Genomic DNA, 16,344 nt, shown 5'->3' on the forward strand with positions numbered 1-16,344 from the left:
GAAAACTTGAAAACACTACACAAAAAACAACACGACGATTTGGCCATTCAAAATGGGGACACATGGGTAAACCACTTTGAAAAATTATACCAGAAAAACACACTAAGACCAGAGCAACACCAAATATGCAAAAAACTGGAAAAGCTAGAAATGGCCATAAAAGATAACCAAAACCCGCTGGACGCCATAATAACAGAAAAAGAACTTCTTGAAAAACTCAAGGACCTGCGACCAGGAAAAGCCTGCGGGACAGACGGCATACTAAACGAGATGATTAAACACACAGACAACAAAATGAAACTGGCTATCCTAAAACTCTTCAACTTGGTTCTGAGTGTCGGTTATTTCCCTGATATCTGGAACAAAGGACTCATAACGCCCATATACAAAAGTGGGGACAAAATCGACCCAAACAACTATCGAGGCATCTGTGTAAACAGTAACCTGGGGAAGGTATTCTGTAGCATCATAAACAAAAGACTTATAAACTTCCTTGAGGAGCACAATGTCTTGAGTAAAAGCCAAATTGGATTCCTGCCAAACTATAGAACATCCGATCATATCTTCACCCTACAGACCCTAATTGACAAACACGTTCACCATAACAAAAGCAAAATCTACGCATGCTTTGTAGATTTCCAGAAGGCTTTCGACTCCATCTGGCATGACGGTTTATTCCTGAAACTTATCGAAAGTGGGGTAGGAGGGAAAACATATGATGTAATTAAATCAATGTATACAAACAACAAATGTGCAGTTAAAATTGGAGACAAACAAACAAAATACTTCCCACAGGGGCGGGGGGTGACGCAGGGCTCGCCAATCTCACCGACACTCTTTAATATTTACATAAATGGATTGGCAAAACTACTTGAACAATCTACAGCACCCGGCCTCACCCTATATGAATCCAAGGTTAAATTCCTCCTCTATGCAGACGACCTGGTTCTGCTGTCACCTACTAAAGAGGGGCTACAGCAAAACCTGGACCTGCTGGAGTCGTACTGCCAGACTTGGGCCCTGACAATAAATCCCCAAAAAACCAAAGTCCTTGTGTTCCAGCAAAGATCCAAACATCAGGGACCCAAAATAAATTTCACAGTAGGAACAACCAAAATTGAACAAACCACTAACTACACATACTTGGGCTTAAAAATCAGTTCTACGGGAAACTTCAAACTGGCTGTGAATGAACTGAAAGAGAAAGCAAGAAGGGCTTTCTATGCCATCAAAAAATCAATCCAAATAGAAATCCCAATTAGCATTTGGCTCAAAATTTTCAAATCAGTAATTGAACCAATTGCACTCTATGGCAGTGAAGTATGGGGACCGCTAACTCAACAAGAATTTGCAAAATGGGACAAACACCCAATTGAGATCCTACATGCAGAATTCTGTAAAAGTATCCTCCGGACTCAAAGGAAAACAGTAAACAATGCATGCAGGGCGGAACTAGGCCAATATCCATTAATAATCACTATCCAAAAAAGAGCCACCAAATTTTGGAATCACCTACAAATGAGCAATCCCCAATGCTATCACTACGACGCCCTGAAATGCCAAGAGCTGACCATAAAGAAGAATACCCTCAGTCAACTAGTCCTGGGACTCAGTGAAGTAACTACTAACAATACTAACAATAACCAGCCCCAGGACAGTGACAGGGTAACACAAAGAATTCGACCCAACACAATCGTCGCTAAGCAAAAGGAAAAATATCTGACATATTGGGCAGAAACAACAAAAACCCAAAGCAAACTCAATTGCTACTTGGCCCTAAACAGACAATACAACATAGCTGATTACCTGACCATGGTAAAGGATAACAAACTGAGAAGAACCTTGACAAGGTACAGACTTAGCGAACATAGCCTAGCGATCGAAAAAGGCAGACACAGGCAGACCAGGATGCCAAGAGAGGACAGGATATGCTCTCACTGCAGTCAGGAGTGGTGGAGACAGAGATGCACTTCCTCACAGCTTGTGGAAAATATCAGGGCATCAGGGAGAATTTCTACCAAAAATTCTCACAAATATGCCCTGATTTCAGAAATCTGAATGACAACCAAAAACTCCCATTCCTACTGGGAGAGGAGAGAAACTGTATAACACTGCGGCACACTATGTTACAGCTTGCCATGAACAGAGGGACAACCAGTAAACTAAGAAAAGAATATATATAAACAATGCGAATGTATATTTATACACTCAGGGATATACCTGTTTATACACTGTATGAATAGAACTGTGTTTATGTGCTAAACCATAAATGTATTTTGATGCTTTGGCAACATAAGATGTAACTTATCATGCCAATAAAGCGATTTGAATTGTGAATTGAGAGAGGGGGGGCGAGAGAGAGAGGGGGGGCGAGAGAGAGAGGGGGGGCGAGAGAGAGAGGGGGGGCGAGAGAGAGAGGGGGGGGCGAGAGAGAGAGGGGGGGCGAGAGAGAGAGGGGGGGCGAGAGAGAGAGGGGGGGCGAGAGAGAGAGGGGGGGCGAGAGAGAGAGGGGGGGCGAGAGAGAGAGGGGGGGCGAGAGAGAGGGGGGGCGAGAGAGAGAGAGGGGGGGCGAGAGAGAGAGGGGGGGCGAGAGAGAGAGGGGGGCGAGAGAGAGAGGGGGGGGGCGAGAGAGAGAGGGGGGGGCGAGAGAGAGAGGGGGGGGCGAGAGAGAGAGGGGGGGCGAGAGAGAGAGGGGGGGCGAGAGAGAGAGGGGGGCGAGAGAGAGAGGGGGGCGAGAGAGAGAGGGGGGGCGAGAGAGAGAGGGGGGCGAGAGAGAGAGGGGGGCGAGAGAGAGAGGGGGGCGAGAGAGAGAGGGGGGGCGAGAGAGAGAGGGGGGGCGAGAGAGAGAGGGGGGGGCGAGAGAGAGAGGGGGGGGCGAGAGAGAGAGGGGGGGCGAGAGAGAGAGGGGGGGCGAGAGAGAGAGGGGGGGCGAGAGAGAGAGGGGGGGCGAGAGAGAGAGGGGGGGCGAGAGAGAGAGGGGGGGCGAGAGAGAGAGGGGGGGCGAGAGAGAGAGAGGGGGGGCGAGAGAGAGAGAGGGGGGGCGAGAGAGAGAGAGGGGGGGCGAGAGAGAGAGAGGGGGGGCGAGAGAGAGAGAGGGGGGGCGAGAGAGAGGAGAGGGGGGGCGAGAGAGAGAGGGGGGGCGAGAGAGAGAGGGGGGGCGAGAGAGAGAGGGGGGGCGAGAGAGAGAGGGGGGGCGAGAGAGAGAGGGGGGGCGAGAGAGAGAGAGGGGGGGGCGAGAGAGAGAGGGGGGGCGAGAGAGAGAGGGGGGGCGAGAGAGAGAGGGGGGGCGAGAGAGAGAGGGGGGGCGAGAGAGAGAGGGGGGGCGAGAGAGAGAGGGGGGGGCGAGAGAGAGAGGGGGGGGGCGGAGAGAGAGAGGGGGGGCGAGAGAGAGAGGGGGGGCGAGAGAGAGAGGGGGGGCGAGAGGAGAGAGGGGGGCGAGAGAGAGAGGGGGGCGAGAGAGAGAGGGGGGGCGAGAGAGAGAGGGGGGGCGAGAGAGAGAGGGGGGGCGAGAGAGAGAGGGGGGGCGAGAGAGAGAGGGGGGGCGAGAGAGAGAGGGGGGGCGAGAGAGAGAGGGGGGGCGAGAGAGAGAGGGGGGGCGAGAGAGAGAGGGGGGGCGAGAGAGAGAGGGGGGGCGAGAGAGAGAGGGGGGGCGAGAGAGAGAGGGGGGCGAGAGAGAGAGGGGGGGCGAGAGAGAGAGGGGGGGCGAGAGAGAGAGGGGGGGCGAGAGAGAGAGGGGGGCGAGAGAGAGAGGGGGGCGAGAGAGAGAGGGGGGGCGAGAGAGAGAGGGGGGGCGAGAGAGAGAGGGGGGGCGAGAGAGAGAGGGGGGGCGAGAGAGAGAGGGGGGGCGAGAGAGAGAGGGGGGCGAGAGAGAGAGGGGGGGCGAGAGAGAGAGGGGGGGCGAGAGAGAGAGGGGGGGCGAGAGAGAGAGGGGGGGCGAGAGAGAGAGGGGGGGCGAGAGAGAGAGGGGGGGCCGAGAGAGAGAGGGGGGGCGAGAGAGAGAGGGGGGGCGAGAGAGAGAGGGGGGGCGAGAGAGAGAGGGGGGGCGAGAGAGAGAGGGGGGGCGAGAGAGAGAGGGGGGGCGAGAGAGAGAGGGGGGGCGAGAGAGAGAGGGGGGGCGAGAGAGAGAGGGGGGGCGAGAGAGAGAGGGGGGGCGAGAGAGAGAGGGGGGGCGAGAGAGAGAGGGGGGGCGAGAGAGAGAGGGGGGGCGAGAGAGAGAGGGGGGGCGAGAGAGAGAGGGGGGGCGAGAGAGAGAGGGGGGGCGAGAGAGAGAGGGGGGGCGAGAGAGAGGGGGGCGAGAGAGAGGGGGGGCGAGAGAGAGAGGGGGGGGCGAGAGAGAGAGGGGGGGCGAGAGAGAGAGGGGGGGCGAGAGAGAGAGGGGGGGCGAGAGAGAGAGGGGGGGCGAGAGAGAGAGGGGGGCGAGAGAGAGAGGGGGGGCGAGAGAGAGAGGGGGGGCGAGAGAGAGAGGGGGGGCGAGAGAGAGAGGGGGGCGAGAGAGAGAGGGGGGGCGAGAGAGAGAGGGGGGGCGAGAGAGAGAGGGGGGCGAGAGAGAGAGGGGGGGCGAGAGAGAGAGGGGGGGCGAGAGAGAGAGGGGGGGCGAGAGAGAGAGGGGGGGCGAGAGAGAGAGGGGGGGCGAGAGAGAGAGAGGGGGGCGCGAGAGAGAGGGGGGGGGCGAGAGAGAGAGGGGGGGCGAGAGAGAGAGGGGGGGGCGAGAGAGAGGGGGGGGCGAGAGAGAGAGGGGGGCGAGAGAGAGAGGGGGGCGAGAGAGAGGGGGGGGCGAGAGAGAGGGGGGGGCGAGAGAGAGAGGGGGGGCGAGAGAGAGAGGGGGGGCGAGAGAGAGAGGGGGGGCGAGAGAGAGAGGGGGGCGAGAGAGAGAGGGGGGCGAGAGAGAGAGGGGGGCGAGAGAGAGAGGGGGGCGAGAGAGAGAGGGGGGGCGAGAGAGAGAGGGGGGGCGAGAGAGAGAGGGGGGGGCGAGAGAGAGAGAGGGGGGGCGAGAGAGAGAGGGGGGGGCGAGAGAGAGAGGGGGGGGCGAGAGAGAGAGGGGGGGGCGAGAGAGAGAGGGGGGGGCGAGAGAGAGAGGGGGGGCGAGAGAGAGAGGGGGGGCGAGAGAGAGAGGGGGGGCGAGAGAGAGAGGGGGGGGCGAGAGAGAGAGGGGGGGGCGAGAGAGAGAGGGGGGGGCGAGAGAGAGGGGGGGGGCGAGAGAGAGGGGGGGGCGAGAGAGAGAGGGGGGGGCGAGAGAGGGGGGGCGAGAGAGGGGGGGGCGAGAGAGAGGGGGGGGCGAGAGAGAGGGGGGGGGCGAGAGAGAGGGGGGGGGGCGAGAGAGAGGGGGGGCGAGAGAGAGGGGGGGGCGAGAGAGAGGGGGGGGCGAGAGAGAGGGGGTGCGATAGAGAGGGGGTGCGATAGAGAGGGGGGGGCGAGGGGGGGGGCGAGAGAGAGAGGGGGGGCGGCGAGAGAGAGGGGGGCGGCGAGAGAGAGAGGGGGGCGGCGAGAGAGAGAGGGGGGGCGGCGAGAGAGAGAGGGGGGGCGGCGAGAGAGAGAGGGGGGCGAGAGAGAGAGGGGGGGGCGAGAGAGGGGGGCGAGAGAGAGAGAGGGGGGCGAGAGAGAGAGAGAGAGGGGGGCGAGAGAGAGAGAGAGAGGGGGGCGAGAGAGAGAGAGAGGGGGGGCGAGAGAGAGAGAGAGGGGGGCGAGAGAGAGAGAGAGGGGGGCGAGAGAGAGAGAGAGGGGGGGCGAGAGAGAGAGAGAGGGGGGCGAGAGAGAGAGAGAGGGGGGGCGAGAGAGAGAGAGAGGGGGGCGAGAGAGAGAGAGAGGGGGGCGAGAGAGAGAGAGAGGGGGGCGAGAGAGAGAGAGAGGGGGGGCGAGAGAGAGAGAGAGGGGGGCGAGAGAGAGAGAGAGGGGGGCGAGAGAGAGAGAGAGGGGGGCGAGAGAGAGAGAGAGGGGGGCGAGAGAGAGAGAGAGGGGGGGCGAGAGAGAGAGAGAGGGGGGCGAGAGAGAGAGAGAGGGGGGCGAGAGAGAGAGAGAGGGGGGCGAGAGAGAGAGAGAGGGGGGTGAGAGAGAGAGAGAGGGGGGGCGAGAGAGAGAGAGAGGGGGGCGAGAGAGAGAGAGGGGGGGCGAGAGAGAGAGAGGGGGGCGAGAGAGAGAGAGGGGGGCGAGAGAGAGAGAGGGGGGCGAGAGAGAGAGAGGGGGGGGCGAGAGAGAGAGAGGGGGGCGAGAGAGAGAGAGGGGGGCGAGAGAGAGGGGGGGGCGAGAGAGAGAGGGGGGGGCGAGAGAGAGGGGGGGGGCGGGGTCTCACTCTCGCCCCCTCCTCATTCCCCCCCCCTCTGCTTCTAGGTTGAGCTGCTCCGTGGATTACACATCGGCACCGATCCATCTACATGGATTTAGAGGTGCATAAAATTATGAGGGGACTAGAGTGGATCGGACAGACCTATTTCCCCCTTAGCAGCGAGGTCAGTAACCAGGGGGCATAGATTTAAAGCAATTGGTCGGAGGTTTCGAGGGGATTTGAGGAGAAATATTTTCACCCAGAGGGTGGCGGGGGTCTGGTACTCACTGCCTGTAAGGTTGGTAGAGGCAGAGACACTCATCACATTTGGATATGCTCTTGAAGTGCTGTAACCACAGGGCTACGGACCAAGAGCTGGAAAGTGGGATTAGGTTGGAGAGCGCATGTTCGTCCGGCACAGACACGATCGGCCGAATGGCCTCCTTCTGTGCCGTAAACTTCTACAATTCTATGATACACTCAGAGCCCGCTCCTCTCAGCGCATGCTTTAGATAAAATGTGCTCCATATCGAGTCCTGAATGCTCCATCACACAGCTCATAACATTGAATCGCTGCTCAAACCTGCTGCAACTCATATTTACAGCTTACACAACTAGTATACACACACAGACACAGACCCCCCACCCAACACACACAGACACTCCACCTTCATTCTTTCCCACATCTTCCCCAATTGTCTGCATTTTTAAAAACTTGAACTTTAATCCGAATGTGGAATAAATAAATACTTTACTGAGCGGCCGTACAGTCTAAGGTCACACTGCTCCAGTTCATTGAAATCCATCTACCGGTTTCACCCCATTCACACTGTAATAACCCCTTGACTTTCTGATGGTCAGTTACCTACTGAACTCTGCAAAGCCCCCCGGTCTCTCAACACAAGAACGCAGCAACAATCAGCAACTTTCAGCTCCTCATAGATATCAAATCTGACCATGGGTCAAATACAGACCGGGACTATCAACAGAAAATGCAGAGAATATGCTGCAGCTCCCAGAGTATCGCGGGACCAGAATTAATCCAGTTCCCTTTTAGCTCCTGCTGCCTCAATCAGGTCCGATCTCTAGGTGTAGTTATTTCTGGATGTTTAGAAATCTCATCTCTCCAATCAACCGACCTTTCCCGGTGGATTCTACCTGGAGGGGGTGCGGCGGGAAGGAGCGAGGGGTGCGGCGGGAAGGAGCGAGGGGTGCGGCGGGAAGGAGCGAGGGGTGCAGTCTGCAGTGGTCCTGCCCTCCTGTGTTCCCGCGCTCTGCTCGCTATCTGCACCTTTTACACCGTTCACCCGTCTCCCTCGGCGCTTCAAATGAATTGGCTCCTCCGGCAGTGAGTTACAAGCTGCTGAAGCAAACCCTCCACAGTCTTACACTCACCCGGGCTTTCTGTGCCACAGAACTCAGCTCTGCCAAAGACCAGCTCCCGCTCACCCACAGCCTCACCCAGCAGGAGAACTGTGCAGCTGGGCTGGCAATTCACAATGCGAAAAGCCGGTTACTGGGATTCTGATCAAAATATTCCTACACATTCCTGACGTCAAACTCTGCTCAAACTGCTGCCCCCTGGTAGCGAGCTCAGTCACAGCAGCCCATCCCCAGAACGGCTCAAATCTGTCAGACCCACCGACACACGGCACACAAACAGCGCAGCGTCCCCATAAGCAGGACCGCGCACCGTCCCCATAAGCAGGACCATGCGCTGGGGCTGCTCAGGCAGGGGGTGGAGGGAGAGTGTCCTCAATATCAGGCACACAGACTCTGCCCATGTGGAAATTCAAGCAGGACGATGGAATCCAGAGACTGGGCTAGCAGGTGTTATCCGTGTGGTGACTCACCGGAGACAGAGAGTCAATGAAGAGTCCAGAGTCTCTGACCATAAGCATCCCTCCTTGGGAGAAATGCCACACCACTGGAATAAAATACAAACCACAACAGCCCCTCAATCACATAAACCCACAATTTTACAACAGAAAATCTCACTGGCCTCCTCCCAACAATGCGACACAGTCCCTTTAAATAAGAGCCAGGTATGTGAAGTCAGACAGAGGCCAATTAAATCATCTCTTACCAACATTCAGTGCCAGTGTTTGTGTTGGTGGTAGAGGGAGGATTCTCACCACATACATCCAGCACTTCAAATAAAGAAACCCAAATCAGCACCACTCTCTTTACTGCCCATTCCTGTTGTTGAATTATTTGAACCTCGGTCACTGCCGGGATCCCGGGACAGTTGCCAGGCTGAAGGCGTTAACCCAGCGATTCACAGTCTATCTGCAATTAACTCTTTCCCGTCATAGTCAGGGTGAGCCAACGGTTTACTATTTAAATAGACAGAAAACAAAACAAAAATGGAGGAAATAAAAGGATTTAAAAAAAATTCTTTGCAATGTTTAGGTTTTTAAATGGTTGATGACTAAACTCTTAAAACAAAGTGACATCATAAAAATACATTTGACGATCTTTAGAGTCCTGAAATCGGACATCACTTGGCAATAACACCATTAGTTTATACTTTCACACAACCTTTCTCTTTAATAGAATTCTCATGCTTGAACTGAATCAACAAACAACCCCCCTGATGCCAATACTATCGCAGTGGGGGAAGACAAAGGCAGTCAGACAGATATTTGATATCTGCATCTATGAAATGACAGTAACTAGCACCGTGCCATACTGTAACAGAGACCGAGAGAAAAACCCTTACAACACAGGTGCAGAGAGAGTAACTGTGAGAGAGACTGAGAATTGAACACAATACTCTAGCTGAGGCCTAACCAGTGATAAATAAAGGTTTGGCATCACTTCCTTGCTGTTGTACTCTCTGCCTCTGTTTATAAAGCCAAGGATCCCGTGTGCCTTTTGAACAACCTTCTCAACTTGTCCTGCCACCTTCAAGGCTTTGTGTACGTACACCCCCCCCCCCCCCCCCCACCCCGGTCTCTCTGTTCTTGCAGCACCCCCTTTAAAATTGTACCATTTATCGATACCTTCTCATGGCAACTAAGAATGGGCAATAAATGTCAGTCTTGCCAGCGATGCCTACATCCTGAGAATGAAATTTTTTTAAATGGCAATGTGTTGGACAAGATATGCAAGTGTAGAAATCAGCGGCCGATGGAATGTAATGCAGACAAGAATAAAATGCTACATACAGGAAAATACAGACAACACAGGGACACTGTGAAGGGTCCAGAAACAGCTCAGGATGGAGCTGAAGGAGACCCAGGAGACGAGACACTCAACATGTCCAGCCAATGGAGAGCAGCAATCAACAAAATCAATAGGATCTTAAACTAGAGCCAAACAATAGATTACAGGTCAGAGGAGATCATGATCAAACTGTAGAGCGCTCTGGTCAGACTGAACTTTAACTTACAAACAGTCCGGCCAAGGCTGAGAGACAGGTAGACTGTGAGAATAGGAGAGTAGTAACAGTGGGAGATCCTATGATCAAGGGTAGCGACAGCCTTTATTACAGTCGTGACCAGAAGTCCCAAATGGTGCATTGCCTCCCTGTGCCAGGGTGAAGGACATCATGGAATGGGAGGGAGGGAGAGCAGCCAAACATTGTGGTCCATGTTCAAACCAATGATATGTACAGAAACATGACTCAGGTCTTGTAAAGGGAGTTTAAGGTATTTGGCATTAGATTGACAAACAAGGCGGCAATCTCTGGATTGCTTTCTGTGCCCAATGTTTTTTTTAATTTATTCACAGGATGTGGGCATCGCTGGCAAGGCCAGCATTTATTGCCCATCTCTAATTGCCCTCGAGAAGGTGGTGGTGAGCTGCCTTCTTGAACCGCTGCAGTCCGTGTGGTGATACATCTTTATAGCGGTTTGGTACAACTGAGTGACTTGCTAGGCCATTTCAGCGGGGCAGTTAAGAGTCAACCACATTGCTGTGGGTCTGGAGTCACATATCGGCCAGACCGGGTAAGGACGGCAGATTTCCTCCCTAAAAAGGACATTAGTGAACCAGATGGGTTTTTACGACAATCCGATAGTTTCAAGGACACCATTACTGATACTAGCTTTTTATTCCAGATTTATTAATTAACTGAATTTAAATTCCCCAGCTGCCGCGGGTATACTGAAGGGATGACTTTCACCCAAACTGTAAAGGCTCCAATAAAGTTGTGGAGAGCATAAACAGAGTCGTGGGGGAGGATTGAACCTAATATGGTCAGAGGTGGAGTCTAGGCTCGAGACGAGAGAGCGAGAGTAGGAATAATAAAACTGATGAAATAGAAATGGAAGGTTTAGCTGAAATAGTGAGAAAACATTCTGAGGATAAAGGGTAAGAAACAGTCTAGGAGTTAGTGAGGGTTAAAAATCCCCGGTCGAAGGAACAAGGCCAGTCAATAAATGAAATGTGAACCAGCAAGGAGCACAAGGGTCAACATTCCAAAAAACTGAAGTCAGAATTGATTGGTGTTTGTGTGTGAATGCACAAAGCATTCAAAACAGAATCTGAGAGTTAGAAGCAAGTGGAACTATGGAAGATGTGACAGTCACTGTAACAGATGTGAACAGGACTGGAATTTAATATTGCTGATTACATTTTCAAGAGAGATTAGGTGGCAGTGTTAGTGAGGATCCTATCAGACAGCTGAGAGAGATGCAAGGACAATTTGAACTATCTTGAAATAGACCAGAAAAAAGGTACATGTCTGTGGTCAAAGTGGGGATGTATCCAGGACTGCTCCCTAGATCAGATAGTTAATTAATTAAACTATAAAGGACTAACGGAACCAGCAGACTGACTCCAACAGCTTGTATTTATACAGCACCTTTAATTTAGTAAAACACTCCAAGGTGCTTCACAGGAGCAATTATCAAACAAAATTTGACACCGAGCCACATAAGGTGATATTAGGACAATGACAAAAAGCTTGGTCAAAGAGGTAGGTTTTAAGGAGCGTCTTAAAAAGGAGGAAAGGTGGAGAGGTTTAGGGAGGGAATTCCAGAGCTTAGGGCCTCGGCAGCTGAAGGCACGGCCGCCAATGGTGCAGCGATTATAATCGGGGATGCTCAGAAGGACAGAATTAGAGGAGCGCAGAGATTTCTGAGAGTTGTCTGGCTGGAGGCGATTAGAGAGATCGGGAGGGGCGAGGCCATGGAGGGATTTGAAAACAAGGATGAGAATTTTAAAATCGAGGTGTTGCAGGACCAAGAGTAGGTCAGCGAGCACAGGGAGTGATGGGTGAACGGGACTTGGTGTGAGTTAGGACACGGGCAGCAGAGTTTTCGACGACCTCAAGTTTACGGAGGGTAGAAGTTGGGAGGCAAGCCAGGAGTGCGTTGGAATAGTCAAGTCTAGAGGTAACAAAGGCATGGATGAGGGTTTCAGCAGCAGATGAGCTGAGGCAAGGGGCGGAGACGGGCGATGTTGCGGAGGTGGAAGTAGGCGGTCTTAGTTATGCTGCGGATATGTGGTCGGAAGCTCATTTCAGGGTCAAATATGACACCAAGGTTGCGAACAGTCTGGTTCAACCTGAGACAGATGTTAGGGAGAGGGATGGAGTCAGTGGCTCGGGAACAGAGTTTATGGCGGGGACCGAAAACAATGGCTTCGGTCTTCCCAATATTTAATTGGAGAAAATTTTTGCTCATTCAGAACTGGATGTTAGACAAGCAGTCTGACAATTTAGAGACCGTGGAGGGGTCGAGGGAAGAGGTAGTGAGGTAGAGCTGGGTGTCGTCAGCGTACATGTGGAAAATTACGCTGTGTTTTCGGATGATGTCGCCAAGGGTCAACGTGTAGATGAAAAATAGGAGGGGGCCAAGGATAGATCCTTGGGGGACACCAGAAGTAATGATGCAGGAGCGGGAAGAGAAGCCGTTGCAGGTGATTCTCTGGCTACAATTAGATAGATAAGAATGGAACCAGGCGAGTACAGTCCCACCCAGTTGGATGACAGTGGAGAGACGTTGGAGAAGGATGGAGTGGTCAACTGTGTCAAAAACTGCAAACAAGTCAAGAAGGACAAGGAGGGATAGTTTACCTTTGTCACAGTCACAAAGAATGTCATTTGTAACTTTGATGAGAGCCGTTTCAGTACCGTGGCAAGGGCGGAAACCTGATTGGAGGGATTCAAACATGGAATTGCGGGAAAGATGGATATGGATTTGGGAGGCAACATCACATTCAAGGACTTGAGAGGAAAGGGAGGTTGGAGAGGGGGCGGTAGTTTGTAAGGACAGAGGGATCAAGGGTTGATTTTTTTGAGGAGGGCTGATGACAGCAGATTTGAGGGAGAGGGGGACAGTACCCGAAGAGAGAGAATCGCTAACAATATCAGCTAACATGGGAGCCAGAAAAGGAAGTTGGGTGGTCAGCAGTTTGGTGGGAATAGGGTCGAGGGAGCAGGAGGTGGGTCTCATGGACAAGATGAGTGCAGAGAGGTCTTGAGGGGAGATCAGAGAGAAACTGAAGAAATGATTGATACCTGGGATGGTAGGAATGACGTATGAGGAGAGATTGGGTCGATTAGGCTTACATTCGCTAGAGTTTAGAAGAATGAGAGGGGATCTCATTGAAACTTATAAAATTCTAACAGGACTAGACAGACGAGATGCAGGAAGGATGTTCCCGATGGCGGGAGAGTCCAGAACCAGGGGTCACAGTCTAAGGATAAGGGGTAAGCCATTTAGGACTGAGATGAGGAGGAATTTCTTCACCCAGAGAGTGGTGAACCTGTGGAATTCTCTACCACAGAAGACAGTTGAGGCCAATTCATTAAATATATTCAAGAAGGAGTTAGATATATTTCTTAAGGCTAAGGGGATCAAGGGATATGGGGAGAAAGCAGGGACAGGGTACTGAGTTTGGATGATCAGCCATGATCGCATTGAATGGCGGAGCAGGCTCGATGGGCCGAATGACCTACTCATCCTATCTTCTATGTTTCTATGTTAGATGCAAGTTCAGGGCTAGGGCAGGGGGGAATCTTAGAGAAAGGTTGGCCCAGTGGGCTAGGGGAAGGAAGGGAAGTGGCAGAGCCAGCTGAACGGATGGTCTCAATCTTAGAGACAAAGAAGTCCATGAGCTCCTCACACTTGTTTTCGGAGATGAGGGTGGAGGAGACAGGGGGAGAGGGGTTTAAGAAGACAGTTAGCAGTAGAGAATAGGAGCCGGGGTTTATCTTTGAGCAATAGTGAGCAATATTGGCAGACGAGAGCAGGACCCGATAATGCTTTATGTGGTCCAGCCAGATCTGGCGGTGAATGGCTAAAGCAGTTGTCCGCCATATCCGTTCAAGTCTGCATCTCTTGGACGTAAGGGAGCAAAGATGAGAGCCGTACCAGTGGGAAACGGCCAGGGTGAGAGAGGGTAATTGTTTTAGTAGGGACTAGGACATCAAAGGTGGTGGTGAGGGTGTGGTTGAGCAGATCGGTAGCTGCAGAAATGTCAGGGTGAATGGAGGGCCAGAGGCTGGACAGTTGGGATTTCATAAATGCAGTTGTAAGAAAGTTGGGAAAGAGTTTTTTCCAGGGGTGGACACAGAAGGAAGTAGGGGTGGAAGGGGGATAGGGGTGGAGAGCGATACGAAGAAGTGGTCAGAGATGGCCTGATCTGCAAGTGACACGATAGGAGTGGCGAGGCGGAGAGAGATGGCGAGGTCGAGGGGGTGCCCGTGAATAATGGGTTGAACTCAGAGAAGAGAGAGCATAATGTAGTAAAATGTCCCAAGGCACTTCACAAGAATGTTATAAAACAAAACTTGACACCGAGCCACAGAAGGAGATATTAGGGCAGATGACCAAAAGCTTGGTCAAAGAGGTAGGTTTTAAGGAGCTGCCGCTTCCTCTGGATCTCAGTTTGGGAATCTCCTACAGCCCGGAGGGGACCGGTTGTCACCTTCCCCGTTCTGTGTGTCTGGGAAGCACTGGGCCAAGAGGGGGAGGCTATCCCGGTCCCGGTCCCCGTCCCGCAGTGTCTGTGTGTAAAATGCACTCACCGCCTGTCGCCTCTCGATCCCAGCCGGTGCCTCTCGGGCGGTGCAGAGACTTTGCTGCAGTTCCGCCGCTCTCTGTGAGCGTCTCGGTCCCCGCCTCCGCCTGCCCCGGCCCCGGAGCTCAGTCTCTCTCTTTGTCTCTTTCTCTTTCTCTATCGATCTATCTCTATCTCTATCTCTCTTTCTGCCCCCTTCTCTCTCTCTTTCAGGAAGTTGCTGCGACTCCGGGCGGTGACGTCACTCAGGTGCAGCCCAACGCGCGAAAAAAAACTTTCATTAACCCGTTACTGCCCGGAACAACTTCAATAAACACCCGGAACAACTTCAATAAACACCCGGAACAACTTCAACAAACACCCGGAGCAACTTCAATAAACACCCGGAACAACTTCAACAAACACCCGGAGCAACTTCAATAAACACCCGGAACAACTTCAACAAACACCCGGAGCAACTTCAATAAACACCCGGAACAACTTCAATAAACACCCGGAACAACTTCAATAAACACCCGGAGCAACTTCAATAAACACCCGGAGCAACTTCAATAAACACCCAGAGCAACTTCAATAAACACCCGGAACAACTTCAATAAACACCCGGAGCAACTTCAATAAACACCCGGAGCAACTTCAATAAACACCCGGAGCAACTTCAATAAACACCCGGAGCAACTTCAATAAACACCCAGAGCAACTTCAATAAACACCCGGAGCAACTTAATAAACACCCGGAGCAACTTCAATAAACACCCGGAGCAACTTCAATAAACACCCGGAACTTCAATAAACACCCGGAGCAACTTCAATAAACACCCGGAGCAACTTCAATAAACACCCGGAACAACTTCAATAAACACCCGGGACAACTTCAATAAACACCCGGAGCAACTTCAATAAACACCCTGAACAACTTCAATAAACACCCGGAACAACTTCAATAAACACCCGGAGCAACTTCAATAAACACCCGGAACAACTTCAATAAACACCCGGAACAACTTCAATAAACACCCGGAGCAACTTCAATAAACACCCGGAACAACTTCAACAAACACCCGGAGCAACTTCAATAAACACCCGGAACTTCAATAAACACCCGGGACAACTTCAATAAACACCCGGGAGCAACTTCAATAAACACCCGGAGAAACTTCAAAAAACACCCGGTAAACACCCTGAGCAATTTCAATAAACACCCTGAGCACCCAATAAACATTTGCAGAAACGTCAATAAACACCCAGAGCATTTCAATAAACACCCGGAGCAACTTCAATAAACACCCAGAGCAACTTCAGTAAACATCCGGTAAACACCCTGAGCAACTTCAATAAACATCTGTTAAACACCCTGAGCAAATTCAATAAACACCCTGAGCAACGTCAATAAATACCCAGAGCAACTTCAATAAACACCCGGAGCTACATCAATTAAACCCCGAAACCCCCCCCCATAGCAACTTAAATAAACACCCGGAGCAACCTCAATAAACACCCGGAAAACACACAGAGCAACTTAAATAGATGCCCAGAGCAAATTCAATAAACATCCGGTAAACACCCGGCGCAACTTTAATAAACACCCGGGACAACTTCAATTAGCACCCGGAGCAACGTCAATAACCCCCCGGAAACCCCCCCAGAACAATTTCAATAAACACCCAGAAAACACCCAGAGCAACTTCAATAAATACCCAGAGCAACTGGAGCAACTTCAATAAACGCCTGGAGTAACTGCACTAAACACCCGGTAAACACCTGGAGCAACCTCAATAAACACCCCGAAAACACTGAGCAACTTCAATAAATGCCCAGAGCAACTTCAATAAATGCCCGGAGCAACTTTAATAAACGCCCAGAGCAACTTCAATAAACGCCCGGAGCAACTTCAATAAACACCTGGAGTAACTGCACTAAATGTTCAGAAAACACCCGGAGCAACTTCAATAAATGCCCGGAGCAACTTCAATAAACACTCGGAAAACACAGACCAACTTCAATAAATGCCCAGAGCAGCTTCAATAAACGCCCGGAGCAACTTCAATAAACACCTGGTAAACACCCGCAGCAACTTCAATAAACACCCAATGAAACTTCAATAAACACCC

At 52.3% G+C, this 16,344-nt stretch overlaps 1 protein-coding gene across 4 annotated transcripts in view; it reads right to left on the bottom strand.

Annotated features, from left to right (window-relative positions):
• The window catches only part of LOC147111381 (protein kinase C delta type-like), a 102,617-nt gene extending 88,154 nt beyond the window's left edge, over positions 1-14,463 (bottom strand). For 3 of the 4 annotated variants that reach the window (XM_086002206.1, XM_086002208.1, XM_086002207.1), the window contains exon 1: positions 14,241-14,463. The gene's annotated coding sequence lies outside the window, so the exon portion shown is untranslated. Of the gene's footprint in view, positions 1-8,345; positions 8,456-14,240 lie in introns of those variants that run through there. The other variant, XM_086002209.1, reaches the window with a different exon arrangement.
• Between the last annotated feature and the right edge of the window lie 1,881 nt (positions 14,464-16,344).

This window comes from Somniosus microcephalus, chromosome 11 (assembly GCF_052327205.1).
Source record: "Somniosus microcephalus isolate GS21.2 chromosome 11, FLI_Smic_1.0, whole genome shotgun sequence".
NCBI lineage: Eukaryota > Metazoa > Chordata > Chondrichthyes > Squaliformes > Somniosidae > Somniosus > Somniosus microcephalus.